The 6267-nt window shown below is 43.0% G+C and overlaps 1 long non-coding RNA gene across 1 annotated transcript; it reads right to left on the bottom strand.

Moving 5' to 3' along the window:
* Positions 1-441: 441 nt before the first annotated feature.
* Positions 442-3104, bottom strand: LOC127297184 (uncharacterized). The gene is made up of 3 exons (XR_007848968.2): positions 2187-3104; positions 1900-2051; positions 442-972 (listed from the first exon to the last, which is right to left on the bottom strand). It is a non-coding gene; the product is annotated as an uncharacterized lncRNA (long non-coding RNA).
* Between the last annotated feature and the right edge of the window lie 3163 nt (positions 3105-6267).

The following is a 6267-nucleotide window of genomic DNA, read 5'->3' as shown; positions in this document are numbered from 1 at the left end:
GGGGGACCGGTACCTTTACTCTTACACATGTATCATTTTAGGCAACCTAGCCTGGCCTACTCTAGTCTATAGGATTCAGCTTTTCACATCTTTCGAGACATGTGACCACCTCTTTGGTCACATGTGACCACCTTTTTTGAATCACGTGATGAGTTCGAGCCAATTTATGTTAGGTTCCATCCCCGTGCCGGACCTCTTCTTCTCTCTCATAACCGTAACGGGAACTTCTCATTTAGTGCCTCGTTTTCTTCCACCGTGCAAGATCTATGCATTGATGCATTGAACCCTTTTTCCCATCAAACCCGGTCACAAGAGGCTTTTCTAGTCTTTTATCTGCCATCTGCTCAATGCATGCATGGTCGTCACTTACATAAGTCCATTTTTTAACTCACTTTTTTATGCCAGGGAATATATGCTGGAAAATATGTGCAACGGAGCCCTCCAAATGCTTATGTAGAAAATAGAAGTTATGATTCATTTACCAGAGAATCAAATGACGAACACAGACTTGGATTGTTCTTATAGTCTCCACTATCCCTATCTCTTATCACAAATAGGAGAGAAGCAAAAAAAAAAAAATCGAATTTAGTAGCCACAAATAAATGAAAGGGGCCTGTCTGAATCACAAACCGTGCTCAGTTCATTCCCCGACGGTGCCATAAACCAAATCAGTGCCATAAAATTGCACATGCTCCACATTTACGAGAAAACCAATCAAGAACAACACTATATTCACTTCATCTATGCTCCACTAATCACTAACATTAGAGAAGCAAAGAAAAAAGCCCATCAAATTTAGCCGTGCCTACTCTGAAGGTGAAACGGTGCTCAGTTTATTTCTGTCTGGTGCATTGAATACAAGTTCAGAGAAGGCAAATCCATGGGATGCAGGTGTTGAGCCGCGAATACAGTTTCAGCATCCGCAAAAAAGTCCTGGAATATGAGATAAGCTTCACGGATCTTAGAACCACCCTGCACCATAGATTAAAATGATGATGTGCTACTGTTTCCAGAGACCAAAACAAATCACAAAAAGGAAGAAAGGTTTGAGAATCTGGGCTATGAGAATAGACATGTATCTTCGTTTTGAAATGGAACGATATTTAGTCAACGCTATATAGTGGAGTCCTATTACACCAACAGAAGTTTTCTCTTTTTCATGTATATTATTTTAAATATGTATGTCCAGCCGAAACAAACAATTTCAACTAGACAAAAAAATCAAAGAACTTGATATACACTATGAAAGGCGGTAGTAATATTTATTTATTGTATGGAGCTACACATATAAAAAAAAGGTGCATGTGTAACTTTCGAATGGTTCCAACCGCTCAAAGCAAAAGTGCCTTTGTTCTTGAAGGAGTTTTCTCCGCACCATGCCTACTTTCAATATTTTTCTGGTGTGTGTGTAAAAAATATCATTGCCTTGTTCATCATATTTTCTGGTTCTTGATTCACATGATTTTCTTTATAACAGTACATTTAGAAGTTAGAGAAATGATCTACTATGCCATTAAGTTAGTACAATTGATAATTTGGATATTTTGAGAAGAAATGTCTACTCACATGTATACCATTGAATTAGTATTGTTACTAATTTGAATATTTTGGGAACTACGGAATTTGATATCCATAAAGAGCCACACGTATACATAGGAGGTGCGTGTGTAAGTACCAAACCGTTTGAACCATACAAAACAAAAGTGCCAGATGGAGAACACCAAATTAAAACCGTTTCATTTAAATCATACATGGTCTCATAGGAAACTATTGCACAATTGAAACAAATGACAACTTAAAGAGAAACTGAATAGGCACATGCAAGGGAACCTGAGAGTAGTAAACAATGGCAACATATAGCATACACCAGGAGGTTCATCTTAAGTACAGATCATATACCTCATTTGCAGTTCCCTCATCATCTCTAGCCAGTTGACTCTAGAATTCCACATATTGCAGTAAGGTCCTTTCTGGTGCAGAGGTGAAAGATGGATCGAAAAAAAGGTAAATGCACAATCATGGGGTTTATCCATCAGATTGTAAGATGGAGACTGCAAAGCAAATGGGTATTATCAAAATATATTATCAAGATGAACCATCTTGATTACAAAACGTAAGGCCAGAAATAAAGGAATTGGAACATGCTTTAATGTGTACTGAAGATGTATGATAAGATATATATTCACCTTGACATCCTTCTGAACAGATACCAACGCAAGAACCAAAGTTCTTACATTAGGCCATTCTCGTCGTTCATAATGCAGGAAACTTGGAGCTAAACGCAGCAGTTCTGTTCCCTCCTCATTAGAAATTCGGCCCTCCAAACTTGAAGCTTCTGTACTTCCAAAAATAAATCAACTAGAAATAGAGTGAAGCAATAGCACGTAATCATATTTGGCAGCTTACTAGTACTCCAAATTTTGCACATGAAGAAATAGCCTGTTTGCTCGGCTTACTGATTTGGATACTTTGAAACAATCTGCTTAATTATGGATATTGCATACTTGGATATGATTTATAAAAAGAGCCACGCGTGTTAGGGAATGGTGCGTGAGCAAAAGGTGCAATGGTTCCAGGCGACGGCAACAAAGATTCTCAGATATCCAGTTGTCTTATGAACTTATAGCAGATAAATCACTCATTTTCATTGTCTGTTAGGCCATGGTCATATATAATTATCTATAGATCCTAGGATAAAAAACAGAACTATTGCCTGAAAGTGTATTTATTTTTAGAACTAATGTGTGCCGTTTTCTTTTTACAACGCCTAGGTGCAACAGCTGGTTCCTTTGATACTGGACCCTGCTGCTTGTTTCTAGTCGCCCTTTCGTTGTGGTTGTGACGGGCAGGAAGTTGTGAGCCGGTTTCTATTCCTACTCGAATAGTACAATTAGACTAGGATGGAGGGGCGCGGACAGCACCAGATCGAGGAGGCGCAAGGCGCTGGATCGACTCTTGTTCAGCGGACACAGGAGCCTCCTCCCCTTCTTTTCCACAGACTTGCAGATACAATCTCATACGGTGCTTGTTTCAACAAAACTAGTGCTTGTTATAATTTCCTTACGCTAGTTTTGTACTCCCTTGAGGAAATCTAAATGATTACTTTTGAAATTGTGCCAACAAAAATTAAATAGTGTTGGTTCCCTTGTAGGAACATAAGCCTAGTGGGGATCATCCAGCAATTATTGACACTACCAGAATCCAAAGCTGTTTGACTTTATTTGCTGACGCATCCAACAATCAAAGGCTGGAGATGACCGTTGGAGACCAGGGCGGCGCGTGGGTCGCGGTGGGCAGCGCCGCCGCTGCCGGCCGTCGACGCCGGCTAACTCTCCCTCCTGGAGGTCTTCAGATCGGGGAGGGAGTGCCTCTTGCCGGAGACTCTCCTCCATCGAGCGGCACCTGTTTTGAGGTCTTGGTGGAGGATACCGACGGCGAGGATTCCTGCGACTCGGAGGTGCCGTTTGAATCGGCCGAGGATGTTCTGGAATCGCCGGCTGTCAGGGAGTGCTCGACGGTGGTCCGGCGAGGCGAGAGGACGGACGAAGAGTTGGCTGCGGACTTTTGGAATGAGATCGGTTTCCCGACGACGGCGTCAAGGTTTTGGGAAGCTGCTTCGCCGGCGAGTCCAGGTTCGTGTAAGGTTTCGAGTTCTTGCAGGTCAGTTTCAAGTTCTTCCCCAACGGTGGTTGATGACAGTCCGATGCCGGCGGCTGCTGTTGTGGCCAAGTCGGCACCAACATCGCTCCTCTTCCCGATGCCGAAGAAGATACGGGCGGGCGTTTGGAGGGGTCCGGTGCCGCCTCGGAGGATCTCTCCGCCGGTGGTGCTCGGTCACTTCTTGCCGCGGGAGTTGACCTCACCGGCGACGGTGCCGTCGTCCTCTGCGTCATCGGAGGCGGATTCGGAGGAGCGGTTAGCATCACCGTTGCATGGGGGTGGGCCCCAGCTTTTTTCCTGGGCGGGCCTGGCCCAACGCATGCATTTTCGCTGGGAAGGTCCGGCTGGACGCACGGAAGCATCGCAAGCGGTCAAGCCCTCGTCGTCTGATCCCTCTTCGACATCCACGCCGCCTGGACCGCCTTCATCGACATCCACGCCGCCAGGACCGCCTTCGTCCAGCTCTGCTTCGCCGACGACGTCTTCCGCACCTCCTGGTTTTCTTTCGCCGGGGTCGCCGTCTTCATCACTCTTTTCTCCTGCAACGCCCCCGGACCGGCCTTCGTCGCGGATCACGTCAGCGCCCTTCTCCCTCGCGGCCAGGGGTTGGAATCCGGTCGGCAGGGGCGAAGCTAGGGAAAATTTACCCAGGTGCACAAGTCTTACATTGACATAAAGAAATACGAGAAAAAATCAAAAGTTCACTTATAACGTTGCATTTAAAGAGTCTTAGCATAAAGAATCCAACAAAACGAAGGACACGTTGTATGCTCACAAATAGGCACGGTCAAGTGTTTGCCGAAATGGACAAAACTAATAATAAATTGATGATGAGACTCACAGAAGAAAGTCGATACCAGAGAAAGACAACTTCCGGCCTTGAATCCTCCGAAACCTGTAAATTAGCAGTGCAAATTCAAGTTATCAACCAAAATACAATAACCAACTATAATTATTTTAAGGTAGAGAATATTACCTTTTAATATTTACGATTTCTTATTTTCATGAATCGATCAACGACTTGATCGTTGGTGACTTTCTTCATTTCTTCTTTCTCCACATAGCAGATGACATTATCACTCAAACTATCATCATTGAGGCGATTACGTAAATAAGTTTTCACGAGCTTCATCGCCGAGAAGCACCTCTCAACCGTAGCAGTGGCAACAGGCAACACAAGTACTAGATTCAAAAGCCGATAAACCAAAGGATAGCAAATATGCTTCCTCGTATCCACCATTGTTTTACAAAGATCACCAATACCTTGTATGTTGGAGAATCTATCGTCTGCACGCACATCAGCAATGTAGAGGCAAAGATGCTGTCTTAAATCCCTTAGTTCTCCATAGTCAAAATCACTAGGATAAAGTTTGGCGAGGCTCATCAAATTCTCCAAATGAAAATCATGAAACGAATCTCTCGGACTCAAAGCGGCTGACCATATAAGCAAGTTGGAGGACGTCTCACTGAAACGGCTATCAAACTCTTGCACTAGCCAATCAATAACACCATTGAAACAATCAACCTGATAGTGGTGTTGGTTGGTAATTCCAGTATTCTGTCGTTTCTTCTTGGGATTGATATATGCTTCTTACATTTCTAACATGATAATATCATGTTTCTCACAAAATGCATGCACATCACATAGAACGGAGTCCCACCCATTTTCTCTAAGATCAACCAAATGACGTCTAGTTGACTTGACACAACTCATGGCATTCACAATATCTTGATCTTTCCTTTGGAGAGCTGCTGACAATATGTTGGTAGCTATTAAGATAGTCAACATGAGATGCAAAAAGAAGACAAAATCAAATGATTGGAAGTACACCAGGAGACCATTTGCTTGCTCTCTATTTGTTCTGTCATCATCTTCTTCTTCCACAAACTCTAGCACTTTGACAACAGCTTGAAACATATCAACCAAACTTTTAAGTGTTTTATAATGGGAATTCCAACGAGTGTCTCCAGGTCTTTGAAGACATTGCTCTTGATTTAAACCCGTTCCAGTTTTTAGCATTCCACAACCTAAAGCCTTTTGCACTTCCTCAAGATTTATATCTCGAAGCATGTCTCTTCTCTTAGAAGATCCACCCACAACATTTAACAAGACAGAGATCATATTAAAGAAATTACCAATTCCAATGTGCTTTCTTACCACAGCCACAACGACTAACTGAAGTTGATGTGCGAAGCAATGAACATAAAATGCTGTGCTACTTTCCCTCATGATCAATGCTTGGAGACCATTAAACTGACCTCGCATGTTGCTAGCACCGTCATACCCCTGTCCTCGAACTTGCTTGAAACTCAGCTTATATTTTGTGAAGAGAGAATCAATTGACGACTTGAGATATGACGATGTTGTTTCTTTCACATGAACAAGACCAACAAAACTCTCTTTCACGATTCCAGAACTATTGACATACCGCAAGACCACGGCCATTTGCTCTTTGCAAGAGACATCTCTGGACTCATCAACAAGCAAGCAAAACACACCATGGCCAATTTCTTTGAGAATAGAACTCATTATCTCACCTGCAAAACTGCTAGCAATATCTTTTTGGACCTCAGGACACACCATAACAGAATTGCCTGCAGCATCTT

Source organism: Lolium perenne, chromosome 4 (assembly GCF_019359855.2).
Source record: "Lolium perenne isolate Kyuss_39 chromosome 4, Kyuss_2.0, whole genome shotgun sequence".
Taxonomy (NCBI): Eukaryota; Viridiplantae; Streptophyta; class Magnoliopsida; order Poales; family Poaceae; genus Lolium; species Lolium perenne.
The sequence above is the reverse complement of the archived record's forward strand: the minus strand, read 5'-3'. Positions and strand labels throughout refer to the sequence as shown.